Raw genomic sequence first — 18837 nt, forward strand, 5'->3', positions numbered from 1 at the left:
AATGTGCTGAATAACATCCTGAATCTCATCACGGTCCTTTGCCCAATCGGCCTTTAAAGACTCGATGGAGCATCTGTCCATTTTTATGTTGTTATAAATATGCTGCATTTCAGCTTGAGTAGTAGATAGATCTGTCTGTATCTTATAGAACATTGAACGGAGCCCATCGTCCAGTTTTTGTTCTAACAGCTCAAGAATCGATGAATAGGTAAGTTTTGATTCATTTAGAGCTTGGCTACGTAAGGCTTGTATGTCCTGCAAGTGGGTAGAGATATCAACCTTCCTTCTATTCTTGAGGAACAACGACACGTGAATCAAGAAAGTCACAGCTAACAAAACATGTAAGCCCATATTTTGTAAGTCAGCCTGCTCCTCCAGCAGTGAATGCATGTAAGCATAAGAGATATTATACTTGTCTAGCTTTAGGGGAAATGTAGCCATATTTATTGGTAATTTCATTTCCCGTTGTAGTAACCACGTGCCGGCCAGCAGGTGGCGCAGCGCGTCTATCTAGAGTAGGATCTGACTCACAGAATTCTGCTTTTGCCGCTAAGGAACTTTTTAGAACTTACCTGTGGGTATTTGCGTCAGGCAGGTGGCTGTGCCCACGGCTAGAGTTGAAAGACTTACCCTGCCAGGGTCTGGTCGCAGACGGAGGCAGCAGGTGTAGACAGGCAAGTGGGAACAGGGGTGCTTTCCCTGTAAATGAAAGCTGAAAACCCTCCTCTTTGCGCGCAGGAGCTCTGTGTTCAGGCCCTAAGCGCACACAGGTAGCTATCTAAAGTGAGTGCCCGGGAGAATTCTCCCAGGTAGCCGGAGGGCCAGACAAAGCCAGGCCGGGTCTCCTGCGGGCGGGCAGCTCTCACGCGGCGGGTCAGAAGTCCCAGTAGCGCGATTGAGCCACGGCATGCACCGGCGCTCCGTGGGAAGCGGAGGAGTCGGCAGGTGGATGGGGCGCTGGAATTACCGCCACGGGAGTCAGAAGTCCCGGCGGCAGCGGTTATGCGCGGGCGCTGCTGTTCGCGTCTGAGCCGCGGCCTGCAGCACCGGTGGGAAGAGGACGAATCCAAGGACCCCGCGGCAGGAGTCAGGAGTCCTGGCTGCGTGAGCCGCGAGCGGTGCACCGGGCCGGGGAAAAGCGGGGGTTGGGGGGTGGTAAGCCCCTCACGCACGGGGGAAACTCACTGGATTTTCTGGGTGCTCGTTGGCTCTTCAGGTTCGTTTATCGTTGGGCGCCAGATATTGGATTAAGGTCTCTTTATTTCCAAGCACAGCCGGGTGAAACACAGGCCAGAGCTAGGTTAAGAATCCAGCCAGCGAGCCAGAACAGAGAGAGAGAGAGCCCGGTCCCCACGTGCAGTCCTTTAAGAAGCCCCCTTTACGTCATCCCGGCTTTCCTTCACCCCGCCCTTATGGGCGAGTCCCCAGGTCCACCTGGTACCTGCCCCAGGACTATTGGGCGGGGCTAGGGTGACTCCCTACACCCCATCTAGGCAGAACTTCCTTCACTATTTCAAACATACCTTCCAAAGTTTCCTTATTAGAATCTGATAAAAGAATGTCATCCATGTAATGATAAACAAGAGATTGTGAAAATTTCTTACGAATTATTTCCAAAGGTTGCTGTACAAAGTGCTGACACAAAGTAGGACTATTTAGCATTCCTTGTGACAACCCCCCCACAGATATCTCCTAACTGGCTGTGAATTATTAAGAGTTGGTACAGTAAATGCAAACTTTTCTCTATCATTTTCCTGTAACGGTATTGTGAAAAAACAGTCTTTTAGATCAATGACTATGATTGCCATCCTTTAGGTATCAAGGAAGGCAAAGGCATTCCAGGTTGCAGAGAGCCCATTGGTTGAATTACCTTATTTATGGTTCTCAGGTCTGTCAGCATTCTCCACTTATCTGACTTCTTTTTGATAACAAATACAGGATAATTCCAAGGGCTGGTAGGTTCCTCTATATATCCAGAATCTAGCTGTTCCTGTACTAACTTTTCTAAAGCCTCTAGCTTCTCAGAGGTCACAGGTCATTGTTCTACCCAAACAGGTTCATCTGTAAGCCTCTTTAATGGCAGGGCCTTTGGCTCCTCTGAAGGTCTATCATTTGTACCTAGTTTCTGTACAGCCTGGATGGTTGGTAACTGTTTTCCATAGCGTCTTACCCAATCTTTTCTACTATCTAAAGATTGTACATAATTTGTATCCAACACTGGAGGAATATTAATCTGAGTATTCCGTTGCTGTAAGAGATCACAATCCTAGAGATTTATAGCTATATCTGCCATGTATGGTTTCAGTCTCCCTTTCTGTCAAATTTGTGATCTGCTACCTTAGATGCTTCAATTATTGATTGAATGGCATTGTCCAATTCTTCAACCCTATCCTGGGTATTTTGCACCTTTGTGTCTAGTTTCTGGGTCACCGAGCCTATCTGAGTTTCTAGCTGGCTACAGATATTCTTTAGTTTGTCACAGTCCTCTGCCAGCCTAGCCTCTATGCCTCAGACATGGAGGATCTCTCTGTGTTTATCTTATCATAAATACGCTGCTTATCATCCAATTTCTATTCTACTTGCTGCACAATTGTGGCCTGACCTAATCTGTTCTCCAAAACCTCATTACATAAAGCTTTTATTTCCTGTAAGCAGGTGGTAAGGTTATCTTTGTCCTTGTTCCTGTGACCTCTGGCTAATAATGTTATTTGTACCAGCAAGCTAATTGCCATTACTGCATATAAGCCGGTAATTGGCAGATTAGCATCCTCCTCAAACATTGAATTCGCGTAATAAGCAAAAGTATTACCAATTTTCGCAAATGATAAATATTCCACCATGATTTTACCTCGTGGATCCTACTCCAGATGCAGTAACTATCTTTGACCAGCAGGTGGCAGAGGCATTCAGTTAGTACGTGCAGCGTTTGGCAGTGGTTGGTCAGGCAAGATGTTGGCAGCGGTGGAGAGGTCACAAAGGCGGCTGTGCTTAGCTTAGAGAGTGTACAGCCTTGTGGCTGCAACCACTGAATGAGGAGCAGCTTTAAGGCCACTACATGGACCCTGCTGAAAGCCAAGGCCTTCTTGGCTTAAAGGCAAGAGGCTTCCGGGCATGGTAGGCTGCAGTCTGAGCTGGTCCTGTGCACGCAGCTAGAAACTGCGACAGTAATCGTGGGGAGGTCTGGGGAAATCTCCCAGCTGGGAGGACAGTTCAGAGAGGCTTGTGGCACAGCCGGTCGGCTGAGAGCTGGGAGCACCTCTGGAGACACAGAGTGCTTTTCCGGCCTAGGCCACCATCCCAGTGGAACCCACAGGCTCTCCCAAATGGGACCTAGGTTTACAATAACCCGCTTCTGACAACCAGATAATGTGGGAAATTACGAATATGGAGCCAGGTAAAAATACAAAGGAATTTAATAGGGAAAAGCTTTACTTACAGAGCGACTTAGCCAGCCAGCAGGGCAGCGGTCTGTACAGCAAGCCAAAAATGAAAGTGAAAGCAGCCTACCATGTAAACATCCCTCACTCCATGTCACCCTGATCACACCCTTGCAGGCATGGTCAGACACACCTGGAGCCAGCCCCTAAGCAGGCATGGCTACAGCATCCCCTACACAGATCATCCCCCCACATCAAAACATCGATATAGATACATGCTGTGCAATAATTGTTCTGTACACTGAAAATGCATTACTCTCATTTGTTAATAAAGAAACTGATGGGCCTATAACAAGGCAGGATAAAGTTAAGCAGGACAATCAAACTGAGGACAATGGGATGAAGAAGAGTGAAGTTAGAAAGAGATGCCAGTCAGCTGCTGGGCAAGCAGCATGTGTAGAAAATGAGGTAACAAGCCATGATCCATGTGGCAGAGCATAACTAGAAGTATGGGTTAATTAAAATGTAGGAGTTAGCTAGCAACAAGCCTTGAGCTATCAACCAAGCATTTATAATTTATATAATCCTCTGAGTGGTTATTTGGGAACTGGTAGGCAGGAGCGAAACATTCACTTATGGATACACACACATACTTACATACCAGTGATAAGTAAACTTGGGAAGAAATCAGGGGGAAAACTCCCAATAGCTGCAGTATGTGATGATATACATAGCCCATGTTACTACAGGGGGTCATATGGAACCATACTTGTTGAGATCTGAGGGCCATACTGAGCTAGCTCACCCTCACTGGGCACTTCAGCAGGAGAGCTGGCTCTCTCACTCAAGAGAGGTGGTCCCATCCCTCATCATGGATATTGGAGAGATGGCCTCCGTTATCATGGGTATAGGAGAGCTGGCTTTCCCTCACCTGAGGGGAGTAGTCCCAGGGACACAGACTGACCAGCTCAGCTACCAACAGAGACTTGATTTGGCCCACCCTAACAACTAACCCATCTATGACCTACTGGACTTTGTGAAGAGACTGGTCTTTCAGAGCAGTAACTGCAGGATCTCCATGAGTCAGGGCAACAGCAGGATATCTGAAGAGTTTCAGTGAGGGTCCAGTGATGATGATGTGCCAGAGGCCTTGAACTAGACAAATGAGTCATTGCAATAAACATTTTGTAGGTAGGGTTGATTCAGGCATATCAATGGAGTAGAATTAAGTACATAGATATAAATCCAAGCAACTATTCTGTAGTAGTTTCAGCTGTCACCTTCACCCAAACCTAGAATCACTTTGGTAGAGGGAAGTTGAACTGGAAAAAACTTTGATTAGATTGGCTTGTGGCCATATCAGTGGCCCATTTTCTTAATTGCTAAATAATGTGCAAGGGCTTAGTCCACATGTGTGGTGCCATCTCTAGGCATATGGGCCTAGGTTGTACAAAAAAAAGCTACCTGAGCAAGACAATAAACAGTGTTTCTCTCTTGTAATGGAGCTTCCCGAAGCCATTTTGCCCCAAATAAACATATGAAAGCTATATTAGTTACAAAACTATTGGTTGGTGGCTTGGGCTTCTTATTGGCTAGCTCTGTCTTAATTTATTAACCCAATTTCTATTAATCTATGTATTTTCATTGGCTTACCAGAGAATGCCTGGTGCATCCTCTCTTCCCTGGCTCTACATAATGACTCTGGCTGCCTATGTTTCTCAGAATTCTCTTCATCTCCCAGCCCTGCCTATACTTCCTGCCTGGCCAATCAGCCAATCAGTGTTTTATTCAGCAAATAATAAGAGAAACATATATACAGGAGGACATCTTCCATCATCCTCTGGTTTCTGCTTCAAGCTTCTGCCTTGACTCCCTTCAATGTTAGACTATAAGCTGAAATAAGCACCCTTTCTTCCCCAATTTGCTTTTGGTTGTGTTATTTATTACGGAAACAGAAAGAAAGCTAGGACAGAAATCTACAAAGATGCCAAAAATGCATATTCAAGAAAAGACAGCACCTTCAACAAACTATGCTTCAAAAAATGAAACTAGATCTTTATCTTTCATCCTGAACAAAACCAAATCCCAGATGGATCAAGGACCTCAACATAAGACCTGAGACTGAGAAACTGCTAGAGAAAAAAGTAGGGTGCACCCTTAAATGAATATAGATAGGGAAGGACTTTCTTAGGAAGTGTGGTGGTCCAAGGAAATAGGACCAACAATCAGTAAGTAGGATTTCATGAAACTAAAAGGTTTTTGTACAGCAAACCAAAGATGACTGAAGAGGTAACCTACAGGATGGTGAAAATCTTTAACAGCTATGCATTTGACAGACTATTGGTCCCTAGAATACATAAAGAACTCAAAAAACTAAATACCAAAAGACAACCCAATTTAAAAATGGGCAATGAAATTGAACCAAAAGTTCTCAAAAGAAGAAATGCAAAAAGCTAGTAAATACTTAGGAAAGTGTTCACCATTCTTAGCCATTAGGGAAATGAAGACTACAACTTTTCCCAATATTTCACCTCATCTCAGGTGGGATGGCCATCATCAACAAAACAAATGAAAGTAAATGTTGGCATAGATATGGGAAAGGGGGTTGAAGCCACTTAGGAAATTAGCTTAGTAGTCTCTTAAAAATTTAGAAACAGAACTACCATGTTGTACCAGGGTATTTCTTTTGGGCCACAAACTAGCTCCCAAATCATGACTCAGAGACTCATTATTGGTTTTGAATGCTTGGCCTTAGCTTAGCTCTTTTCTGGCTAGCTCTTCTAACTTAAGTTAGCCTGTTCCTCTTTATCTATCTTTGCCTTGGGACTTACTACTTTCTTTCTGTATATCTTACTTTCACTGCTTCTTGTGGTCTGCTGGCTGGTGTCTCCCTAGTCCTCTCCTCTCCCTTCCTTCTTCTCTTTCTTCTTTTTTCGAGCCTAGATTTCTGCTTCTATTTATTTTCTCTGCTTCCTAACCCCACCTATCCTTTCTCTGCCTAGCCATTGGCCACACAGCTCTTTATAAGACCAATAAGGTGCCTTGGGCAGACAAGGTGCAACAGAAGCAATGTATCTTTACATAATTAAACACACATATTTACATCATTAAACAAATGCAGCATAAACAAAAGTGACACACCTTTACACAGTTAAAGTAATATTCTACAGCATAAACAAATGTAACCCATCTTTGTCTAGTTAAATTAATATTCAACAACACCATATGACTTCTGTGTAGAACTCAAAGGACACTGTATTCTTCTACAAAGCTCATCTATGTTCCTTTCTTCTCTATTCATAATAGCTAGGAAATGGAGAAGCCTAGATAGCAACAACAGATTAATAGGTATTCATATTGCTTATATTCATGTATAAAAAATAAAACTTGCAAGAAAATGTATGGAACTGAGTAAGTAAATTCTGAATGAGTTAACCAGGTCCAGAAAATCAAATGCTACATATTTTTATATGTGGATCACAGATATCAGTTTTTAAAATTGGTTGTCTAAACTGTAATACTATAGAGTCCTGAAAGCAAGAAGAAAAAAATGAATGGCAAGGGGGTCAAGAGCAGAGGCCTTAAGGCTGATAGAGATTGTAGAAAATATGTGCTATGAAAATAAAGAGGAGGGAATGTGAGGTGTGGTAAGGTTTAAACTGGGGTGGGAGAGAAAGTAGGGTATATAGCAACAGTTAACTAAAACTGAGGCTTGATAAAGAAGCCTCATAGAAACCCACTGTGTGTATATGTTCTTTTGTTTTTTTTTTCTTACAAGTTTTTAAATGGATTCCCTGGGAATTTCACATCATGCACCCCAAACCCACTCATTTCTCAGTCTTTCCATGTCTACGTTCCACCCTTGTAGCTTCCCATAGGGTAAAAACAAAAACAAATAACAAATAACATTTTGCTCCTTAGTCTTTCCTATTTCTCCATCACATATTCATTCATCCTCACAGTGGCTTTGGGAGCTGAGGTGTGTCACGAAGCATACCCCTTTGCCCAGACAGCTTTACTTGCAACTGTTCATTGCAATGAGTTGTTGATCTGGTTCAAGGCCTCTGGCTTCTGGTATACCATCAATACTAGACCCTCACCAAAACTTCTTTCCAATATTCTCCTGTTGCCCCAGTCACGAAGATCATGCAGCTATGGTTCCACAGACCCAGTCCCTTCATACTCTTCAGCATGTCATAGATGTTGGGGTGGGCAAAGCTCTGGATGTGGGCCTGGGTGGTAGCTGAGTCGGTCAATCTGGGCCTCCATCAAGACTGGCTCCCTCAGGCAAGGGTCATGGCTGGCTCTCATGTTCCCACAACACCAAGATAGCTCCCTCTCATGAGTGGCGATGGGTGGAGCCTGCTCTCCCAAGTGTCTCCTATTGGAGCAGCCGGCAAGGGGACATTGAGTAAGGCAGTTTTCTCTATGAGGTTGCAGGACCAGTTCTCCTATGCCCCCCAGTAGTAACACAGCCCATGGATATCAGCACAGATACTGACTGAGGTAGGACTACAGACCCAGCCATGGGCCTTGGCAACAGCTTGGGCTCACACATCACCATGATCCAGGGTGGCAGTGCAAGACATTCAAATCGGTGTGGCCTTAGCAACAGAATGGCCCTCAGACACATACATGATGACTTAGACCCCAGGCATCTGCATGGCCTTTGTTGATAACATGGGCCATGGGCATCATCCCAGACCCTGGCTGTGGTTGGACCATGGACCCAGACATGGCTTCTGGGTGCAGCTCAGGCCCAGATGGCTTTGGGTAGCAGTGTAGGGCATTCAGATTAGTATGGCTCTGGCAGCAACATGGCCCTCAGACATCAACATGGCCTCAGGTGGTGGCCCAGACCACAGGCATTCATATGACCTTCTCTAGTAACATGGATGACAGACATCAACACAAATCCCAGTTGCTGAAGGCCCATGGAATCAGACAAAGCCCTTGGTGGAAGCACAGTCCTAAATATCACTTGACCCTGGGTGGCTGTGTAGGCCACACTTTTCAGCCTGTTCCTAACTGTCATTTCTTCAGTTTCACTTCTCTCCACCATGCACTAACCGTTCCATTTCTCTTTCTCTATCATTTCTCCACCACATACCTATTCATTATAGTGGTGATGGCCATGGGTGTGGGCATTGGGCACACTGCATTTTAAGTTAATTTTTAAAAGCATAATTTCAGTCCTCTTGTTCTCCTCTCCTCTCTCCTTCTTCCTTTCTTACCTCCTTCCTCTCCCCACCCCCAGGCTCCCGCTTTGGTCATGTGTTCTTATTCCCATCCCCTTCTTCGATGGACTATGCAATCTTCTCTTGGGGTTCTCCTTGTTTCCTAGCTCCTCTGGCAGTGTAGATAGTAGACTAGTGATCCTTTGCTCTATGCCTAAAAGTCAGAAATGAGTGAGTACATACCATGTTTATCTTTTTGTGATTGGGTTACCTCACTGAGGATGGTTTCTTCTAGTTCCATCCATTTGCCTGCGAATTTCAAGATTTCATTGTTTTTTTCTGCTTAGTAGTACTCCATTGTGTAAATGTACCCTAATTTCTCTATCCATTATTCAGTTGAGGGGCATCTAGATTGTTTCTAGGTTCTGGCTATTACAAATAATGCTGCTATGAACATAGTTGAACATATGTCCTTATTGTATGAATGTGCATTCTTTGGATATATGCCCAAGAGAAGGATTACTGGATCTTGAGGTAGACTGATTCCCATTTTCCTGAGAAACCACCATACTGATTTCCAAAGTGACTGTACAAGTTTGCACTCCGACCTGCAATGGAGGAGAGTTCCTCTTTCTCCACATTTTCTCCAGCATAGATTGCCATTGGTGTTATTGATTTTAGCCATTCTGACAGGAGTAAGATGGTAGCTCAGAATTATTTTGATTTGCATTTCCCTGATGGCTAAGGCTGTTGAGCACTTTCTCAAGTGTCTTTCAGCAATTTTGGATTTCTCTGTTAAGAATTCTCTATTTAGTTCTGCACTCCAACTTTTAATTGCATTGTTTGGGGTTTTGGTGGCCAGCTTCTTGAGTTCATTGTATATTTTGGAGATCAGCCCTCAGATGTGGGGTTGGTGAATATCTTTTCCGGTTCTGTGGGCTGGCGTTTTGTCTTGCTGACTGTGTCTTTTTGCCTTACAGAAGCTTCTCAGTTTCAGGAGGTCCCATTTATTAGTTGTCAATCTCAATGTTTGTGCTACTGGTGTTATGTTCAGAAAGCAGTCTCCTGTACCAATATGTTCAAGGGTACCACCTACCTTCTCTTCTAGGAGGTTCAGTGTGGCTGAATTTATATTGAGGTCTTTGATCCATATGGACTTAAGTGAAGGCAAGAAAGGAGTTGCCTTGATAGAGGGAGACAGTACAGGTTTGGAGAGAGGTCTGGCACAGGGAAAATGTTAGTGGATTCACAGGGATGACCTTAACTAAGAAGCCAGGCAGTGGTGGAGAGGATGCCATTGATTCCCTTCCCCTATAATGAGATTGATGCCTACCTTGGTTACCATTCCTAGAGCTTTCATCCAGTTGCTGTTCAAAGCAAAAACAGGCACCCACAGCTAAGCACTGAGCCATACTCCTGGAATCTAGTTGTGGAGAGGGAGGAGGGATGAGCAAAGGAGCCAAGACAGGGCTGGATAGACCTGCAGAAACAGTGGACCTGACCTAATGAGAGCATGGAGACCCTAGTCACAAAGCTGGGGAAACAGGATTGGACCAAACCAAGTCCTCTGAATGTGGGTGCCAGCTAAGAGGCCAAGACAGTCTATGGGGCCTCTAACAGTGGAGCCAGTCTTTAACCCTAGAGCTAAATGGACTTTGGGAGCCTATTCCCTATGGAGGGATACTATTGCAGACCAGATACAGCAAGGAGGGCCTAGGCCCTCCCACAAACAATATGACACTTTGAAGATCCCTGATGGAGGGCCTCACTATTCCTAGGGAGGAGTTGGGGAGTGGGTTGGGGGGGTTGATAGGGAACATGGGAGGATGGGAGAGTGAGGGAACAAGGTGGGGGGATGGATATGTAAATGTGAGTAGTAATTAAAGAATTTAAATAAAAAAGCATAAGTTTAAAGACTTTAAATGGAGATAGCATCCATGGATTGATAATGTCAATGAAATGTAAATGAAAATCCCAGTACCAGATATGGAACACCATCCGAGGAGTCAATGAACAGGAAGACTTTATGGGGTCCCAAAACTATACAGTACAATATCCATAACACTGGTTCACCACCAGAACTACATAGTATGACACTATTGTTGAAGATACACACTTTGACTGCAAAATACAGAAAAAACATGCTGTAACTGAGAAGCAAGTTTCTTTCCTACCAGCAGGTAACCGGGGACAAAAGTCAGAAACCATTGTCCAAAGATTGAAACCTTGCATGCTACAATGACAACTTGGCAGGCAAGAGGTGCTCACTGGTAAAATAGTAACATGACTGTTTGCAGGATAATTGCACTAGTTGTCTTGCTGGGATAAAACACCATGACTAAGACAACTTACATAATAAGTTTATGAGCATATGGTTTTAGAGGGATAAGAGCCCATGATGACAGAGCACAGGTATGACAGAAAGCAGCATGAAACAGACAAAACTAGAAGTGGTGGAAGCTCTCCAATCCTGCAGCTTACTTCTTCTAACAAGACTACATCACCTAAATGAGGACCCAAACACCAAATGAGGACCAAGTGTTCAAATGCCTGAGACTATAGAGAACATTTCTCATTCATACCTACAGCAACCAACTAATTTTTATGGGACCTGAGGCCCTCGCTAGTGGTAAGAGGATGATCATGCCTGGTACTATAAACCTGTTCAAAGGTCTGTGGCTGAAAAAGTGATAGGAACTAGGGGTAAATCTACCTCTTTTGATTTGCTAAATGGATATTTAAAACTGTCTCCTAAATATTTATGTATTTACCCAAATACTAGTGCTTTGATCAAAGAACCTTCTCCCTGCAGTGAATGGCAATTAACATGGAGAGTCATGGTTGGTCAAGGTATTGAGAGCAAGTAAATTATTGAGTGTTCAGCATTAAACAGAACACAGATGTCACTCCCTCTAAGGCTCAGAGACCATCATAGAAGAGGAAGTGGAAATAATGGGAGAATTGAATGATAGAGAAGAAGCCATAAAACGATGTTCTGGTTTGAATAAAAATAGCCCCCATAGAGGAGGGCCTAGGCCGGGCCCAGGATGATGTGGTAGACTTTGGGGAGGCCCCATGGAGAGCCTTACCCTCCCTGGGGAGCGGAGAGGGGATAGGTGGGAGGTAGCAGGGGGTGGGGGGAGGGGAGAGAGAGGGAGAAGGGATTGACATGTGAAGCAAGCTTGTTCCTAATTTAAACTAATAAAAAAATTAGAAAGCAAAACAAAATAAATTTAGGAAGCTCCAAAAAATTAATAATGTGTTTTATCTGATTGGTATAATTTCCATATGGGAGACAGCTAAACTTATTTTATTCATCATGGAAGCATATTAGTAATATATTTGCTTTTTTATTCTAAGTAAAATTATTAATTGGCCCACTCTAGGACATAATTACTGTGATCAGATCAACTGTCCTAATAAATTCAGTTTCACAAATTAAGGCTGTAGATCACTTAAATAAGTTCTCTCTTCTTTTCACTATTGTATTTGAACTCATTTTTACTGTTTCTCATAGAGCTAAGTAGTGATTGTGGGCTCATCAGTAAATAAAACTCATAACATTTACTTAAAAAAATAGCCCTGATAGGCTCATAAGGAGTGGCACTATTAGGAGGTGTGGCCTTGTTGGAATAGATGTGGTCTTTCTTGTTGGAGGAAGTCCATCACTGGGGGCCAGCTTTGAGGTCTCAGATGCCCAAGCCACACCCAGTGGCATTCTCTATAGCTGCCTGTGGATCAAGAGGTTCAGCTCCCTCTCCAGCACCATGTCTGCCTGTATGCCACTATGCTTCCTGCCATGATAAAAAATGGACTAAACCTCTGAATGGTAAGCCAGCCCCAATTAAATGTTTCCCTTTATAAGAGTTACTGTGGCCACGGTGTCTCTTCCCAGCAATAAAACCCTAACTACGACAACTGTCTAATATACATTACCTGACCATGCACTCACAAACTCATGATCCCTGGGGATTGCCTGCTTAGGGACGAAACTGAGCCAGTGAACACTGAGTTATAGACAAAGGGTTCATGGGTCTCACCCTATTCAGAGGACCTAAAACTTGTCAAGGGCTGGTGGAGGCGAGGAAGACATTATCACCAGTGAGGTAGCCACTGGTTAGTTACTCATGCTCCAGTGAATAGCTTCATACCTGTGCCCATACAAGTGGCCCTGGTTAAACCCAGTGAATCACAAATTGAAAACAAAAAACAGAAAGACACAAAAAGTGGTAGGGAGGAAGAGTGTGACTGATGATGGTGGAAGAGGAGGAGAGAAGTAAAGGGAGATATGTAACCAGAATGTAATACATAAAATTCCGTGTGTGTGTGTGTGTGTGTGTGTGTGTGTGTGTGTGTGTGTGTGTGTGTGTGTGTGTATGTGTGTGTGTGTCTATTTATCCACCTTCCTTCCTTCCTACCTGTCTACACAGTGCAGTCTGTCTCCAGCTTCTGACTCACTTGGTGTAGACTGGAGTGGGAAGTGGAGGTTGGTATCTAAATTCAATTATCCACAAAATTTTATATATCATATAGAAGGAATTGAGGGAGGGTTTTTTTGTTTTATTGATATTATCACTTAAGGCACTGGAGTGTGCTTGTAGCTTGATGGGCCTCATCTAATAAAAAAAATAAGAAACCAATGATAGAAGGTTTCATATTATCCATTATGATTAGGAGAAAGGGGGAGAAGAATGATTGAATGTGGAAAGAAATGGTTATGTTTCATTATATTGAAGTGAAATTTGTATAACACAAACAGCCATTTTAAAGTGAACATTTACTGCTATTTAGTACATTGTTGTGTAGCCATCATCTCTGTCTAGCTTTCAAGTATTTGCTTCAACACTCTGTATGTTATCAGAATCAATGACTCACTTGTTTCAAACTCTAATCAAATAGAAAAACAAAATCATTAATTGGGAATGAGGGATCCCATGCACACATGCCTATGGGGGCAGGATTGTTACAGAAACTCACTGAAGGGCTCTTTTAACCATAGGCTTGTAACAACTTTCCCCCCAAACCGTCCATTCTGAGGTTTCTTGTAGGAGTCAAGGATAGCTAGCCTCATACACAAGATCACTTGCCTAGTACACTGTATCTGTTAATGAACTGTTTCAGAACAAATAATATGTAGTGCTCTCTTTTGCCTTTACAGATTTCTTCTTCCCACCGTTGCCAGGAATTGACTCTTGGTCCACTATGGCTTGCATGTCCAAGATTATAATCCTCTTGTTTATTCCCCAATAAGCTCATGGCCTTTAGAAATACTCTGTTATTCAGATGGACAGGGCAAAAAGAAACCACGTACCCTTTAAGCAGTCATTTTATATTTTGCTCTTCTCTTCACCTCCACTTCCTCACATCCACCAATCTATTTTCTGACTAGGATGCATTTATCTTCTTGGATATTTCAAATAAGTGGAGTTATACAATAAGTGCTTATTTGTGTCTAAATGAAACAGGATTTTATAATAATAATTGGTTTCCCCATTATAATAGGAGAAAAGTCCCAGAATGTGAATACATGTCTGGAAAGATAATAATGATTTAGAGAAGATGAGCCACTGCTGATTGCTTCTGTCAGATGGATGCATAATAAAAAGGACAATGTTAACAAATGACGACAAATGTTTAATGAAATGGAGGCAAGAGTTTGGGTGGAACTCTGAAAAAGTTGTGAAATGGTAATCTCAGAGAATGGTGAGCGAATTGTTTAATCAAATGTATATGATAAGGGGGATAATAGTGTCTCTTCAGGATTGTGATGGGTTAGAACAGCAGTAGAAGGAGGTGAGTGCAGAGAATTGATTACAATGACAGATCTTAGATTCTATTGCCATGGTAAGGTGGAGAGTAAGTAGGATAGGTAGATATTGTTTATGGTTCGTTTCTGTTCCTGTGGGAAGATAGTCTGACAAACTGTAACTAAGGGAGAAAGGGCTTATTTTAGGTAAAAATATCAAGTTACAGTCTGTTCCTATGGAGGAGATATAGAGGCAGAGATAAGAGACAGAGAGATAGAGATAGCTGCATACATCGCATGCACAGTAAAGAGCAAAGAGAAACAAATGTGAAGAGAAAGGCTAAGTGAACAAAAAACAAAAAGCCAGCCAAGTCTTTTCACCTGGGCTGCCACCAGAGACTTCACCCTGCATTTAGGGCAGGTCTTCCTATGAGTCAGACAGATCCCCACAGACATGTCCACAGGCCAATTTGGTATAGACAGTCACTGGTTGAAGAGTTCTTCTCACGTGATTCTAGGTTGTTTCAAGTTGAGAATTAAAACTAGCTGCCAAACATGTACACACAGATACACGACACATACAAAAATGTAGGCTAAGAAAACATCACTGAAGCTGAGGGGTGTGTCTTGGGAGACAATTCTTTATGTGTCTCTAGCATCTCAGCATGTATTAGGACAGCTGTTCTGGACTGTTTTGTTTGTTTTTCTTTCTTTTTTAGACACTGTGTAGCCAATAGCCCCAGAAGGCAAATATCATGCTTCACTCCAGTGTAGAGGGCAGATATGTTTCTTGGTGGCAAAATAAAGGTAATACCCTCCTCTGGGGAAAAGGTTGTGAAGTTGCTGATACACTGCCTGTGATATTTAGAACCTCAGTTCTGACTACATTTGCTTGGGCTTGCATCTTCTGTATCTCCAAGGAATTTGAAGGAGGGAAAATTGAAATGACTAAACTCTCAAGCCCAGGTGTCAATTGTGTCATGAGTAGTAAAATTATTGCTATCTTCCCCAAGAATATCACATTTTCTGCCAAAATTTATGATGCCATAGCATGCTAAAATTTCAGTTAGACAGGAAGAATATATTTAATAGATTTTCACCCAACATGGGGAAGCTAGGTAGTAACAGTGAATTTTATGTTTTTTAAATTTCTGAGAAATATATTTTTAAAATAAAAATGTTAAAAGTATGATCAGTAATGAATGTACTAAGTAGTTCAATTTGGCCATTCCATGATGTATACATATTTCAATACAGCATGTACATAATAAACATACAAAGATTGTTAACTAAAATGTTTATTGAAAAGTCAACTTAAAGAAATGGAAATGGGAGAATTTAAGGGTGAAACAACACTGAAGGATAATAAGAACATTAGAGTCAGGGATAGAATCATAGAATATGGACTCTTGTCTAAGTTCAATTTTAGTTTCTAGTGAGATTGAGAATGTAAAACAGGCATAGGTGCTACACAGTGAAGAAGTCAGGATTGGAGGTACAGAGTGTCAATCAGCATATGCAACTATAATTAAAACTATGGAATTAGATAGCCAAAAGAATGTCTAATAAGTAACAAAAGAGGAGAGTACAGACTGGAACTTCAGCACTTACTGGCCAGGTAGAGAAGGATAAGCCTAGGCCAGAGAGATAATATTCAGAATGGAAAGGCATCTGCCACCATCTTGACCACTTGTCTTAATTAGGGTTACTACTGCTATGATGAAACACATGGTCAAAAGCAAGTTGGAAGGAAGGGGTTTATTTGACTTCTACATTGTAGTCCCTCACTGAAGGAAGTCAGGGCAGGAACCCAAGCAGGGCTAAAATGTGAAGGCTGGAACCAATTCAGAGTCTATGAAGGGGTGCTGCTTACTTGATTGTTCCTTGTGGTTTGCTCAGCCTGCTTTCTTATAGAACCCAGGATCACCAGTCCAGGGATGGCCTCATCCATAACAGGCTGCCCCTGGCCCCCATCACTCTCTAATTCAGAAAATGTCTTGCAGACTGATCTTATGGAGGCATTTTTCAATTGAGGTTTCCTCCTTTCCAGTGGCTATAGCTTCTGTCAAGTTGACATATAACTAGCCAGACACCACCTAAGTTTGATCCCTTGACCCAAATAGTAGAAGGAGAGAACTGACTCCAGCAAATTGTCTTCTGACCTTCACTTGCATACTGTGGCATGCACATGGGTGTGGGCAAAATAAATAAATAAAAGTGTAATTTGTAAGACTTTAAAGAACAAGATAAACCTTTACATTTAAAGGAGACAAATGAAAGAGCAGCCAAAAATTTGTAAAATGCCTTTGAAAGTAAAATGATAGATTAAAAGCTGCCTCTGTATGCATGAAAATGGCTCAGATAGAGAGGGATTGAGGTTATCCAAGATAGAAAGATTGGAAGAATAGAAGAATTAAAAAAAAAGATGATAAAACACCTGAACAGCAGAGAAGCCAAAATGCTATGTATTGGAGAGGGGTAAACAGCACGTGCTCCAGCTCTGGCTTCCTAGCAGGGGAAGAAACACATCAATCTCAACCAAATGCCCTGACAAAAAGAGACTAAGATATGCTTGCAATTCCCAAAGGCATCAAGCCCAGTTGGAAAAATTGGTATGACCCGTCAACTTTGGAGGCAAAACACAATTTCTCACTCCCTTATCCCAGCAGCCTTTACATAGGCACTTTCATGAGAGGAGGCTCCTTGTTAGAGACTGAAAATAAAAAAACAGGTACAAGTCAGAGAGCCTAGTGTCCGCCACAGCTTCTGAGTGGGAGGGGGACATGCTGAGTTCAGGCAGCATGGAGGGAAATGTGGGTGGTAGCTTTGCCCTCATAGTAAGAAGCAAACTCTACCCATCTAGGATAATGTAGAGGCCAAGAGCCTAGAGTCTATAGTCATGGGCTTCCTCTCTTCCTGCTGGCAGGACTACGGACTCTGAAGTTAGTCCAGGTACTCAACTCCCACATCCCAGCCCTCTTCTAAGCCATTTAGTGAAGAGTAGGAAACGAAAAAGAAGATTTTTTTTTTTTCTAGGCTAGAACTCGGCACTCTGCTGTGAGGAACATGATCGTATTTCTTTTTGAGAAAACTGGCGATTTGAGATAGATAAAGCCTTTGAGTGCTCTGAACTTAATGGATTCTTATCGGACCTTGGAAAGTCTGTATGTTAAGAGAAGTGCAAACAAGGGTGTCCTGGCCCGTCAAGTTTCAGAGGGAAGCAAAGATTCTATCACGGGATGCTTTGGATTAAGAACCTCTAGAAGTGGAACTCTCTGGAAGATGGTGCCCTTATCCTGGTCACAAGTAGATTAGAGGAAACTCTGACCACAAGCCGTATACTCCAAGCTCTCTTGTTCCCCTGAACTCTGCCCTCGGATGTCTGACTGTTCAGAGCCTGCATGCACTGTGGGACACTCCAGGATCAGGAGTTAGTGGGCCCAAGGCCCCTAAGTGGGGCCCCAGGACTCTGCTCCTCTATCTGGACCTGTCTTTCCCCCAGATCTAGTATTTGGGGCAGACCAAAGGAGTGGACCCCAGCAGCTGCTGATCCTAGGCAACCTACTGCACTTGCCAAATATACGGTATTCAATGCAGAAGCTTGCGTGAGGCCTCGGTCTTGCCTTGACATTGTGATTTGGCACGTGGTCCTATCCTCAGCCACTATGACGTTCAGGACTGATTCTGCATTGAACTATCCAAGGAGGGGGCTAAGGGATGAGTGGCTGGACAAAAAGATACCACCACTGTTCTTGTGGCGCCAGTGTACCCCTGGCGCTTCAGGGATATTCTGAGCCAAAACCCAACCCAGTGCCTCTTGTGTGGACAGGACCAACCCTAGCCAGACACCTTCAGAAGAATGCCGCTCAGAAACTTGGCACCAGCTCCTTCCTGCTCTTTGCTGACAAGTGTCATCTTTGTGGCCTTCCTGCTACTGCCACTGAAGGACGAACTTGGCAGCCAGCTGCCGCCATTCCTGCATGTGTCCCTGGGACAGAAGCTGGTGGCAGCTTACATGTTAGGCCTCCTCACCATGGTGTTTTTGCGGACCTGAGCTCTCAGCTGAACCCACGTACCGTCTCCTTCGAGGGCAGGAACCTGAAGCAAACACTGTGATGCTTGCACCCTGCCCCTTCTCCCTCCTTTCAGGTGCCCGTCGTCAATTGCCAGCACCCACCCCCCCCCCAACAAACACCCTGGGATTTATACTCATTTTCCAAGTTGAATAAAATAAGTGAAAAAAAAATTTGTTGAAGCAAAACCTTTGCTGGGATAATTGATGGTGGTTAGCTGGGGCTGATGAATCAGTTGTGATTAATAAGAGACCAGAAATATTGAGGGGAAACTCTTCTGGGAAGTACCCTCAGGGTCAGCACACAAAGACTGTGGTCAAAGGGTGCCAATGCTGTATCTCAAGCTGGCAGGCAAACTTGGTGACATGTAATTGTCTCCATGTGGTATTGATTTTGGTTTATATTGTGGTATTAACATAAAATGTTTGAAATCAAAAAAGAAAGATTATACATTAACAGTAAAT

General features: G+C 43.2%; 1 pseudogene; it reads left to right on the forward strand.

Moving 5' to 3' along the window:
* The first annotated feature begins 4248 nt into the window (after positions 1-4248).
* Positions 4249-18354, forward strand: LOC100770657 (annotated as a pseudogene).
* Positions 18355-18837: the final 483 nt, after the last annotated feature.

This window comes from Cricetulus griseus, chromosome 5 (genome assembly GCF_003668045.3).
Source record: "Cricetulus griseus strain 17A/GY chromosome 5, alternate assembly CriGri-PICRH-1.0, whole genome shotgun sequence".
Taxonomy (NCBI): domain Eukaryota; kingdom Metazoa; phylum Chordata; class Mammalia; order Rodentia; family Cricetidae; genus Cricetulus; species Cricetulus griseus.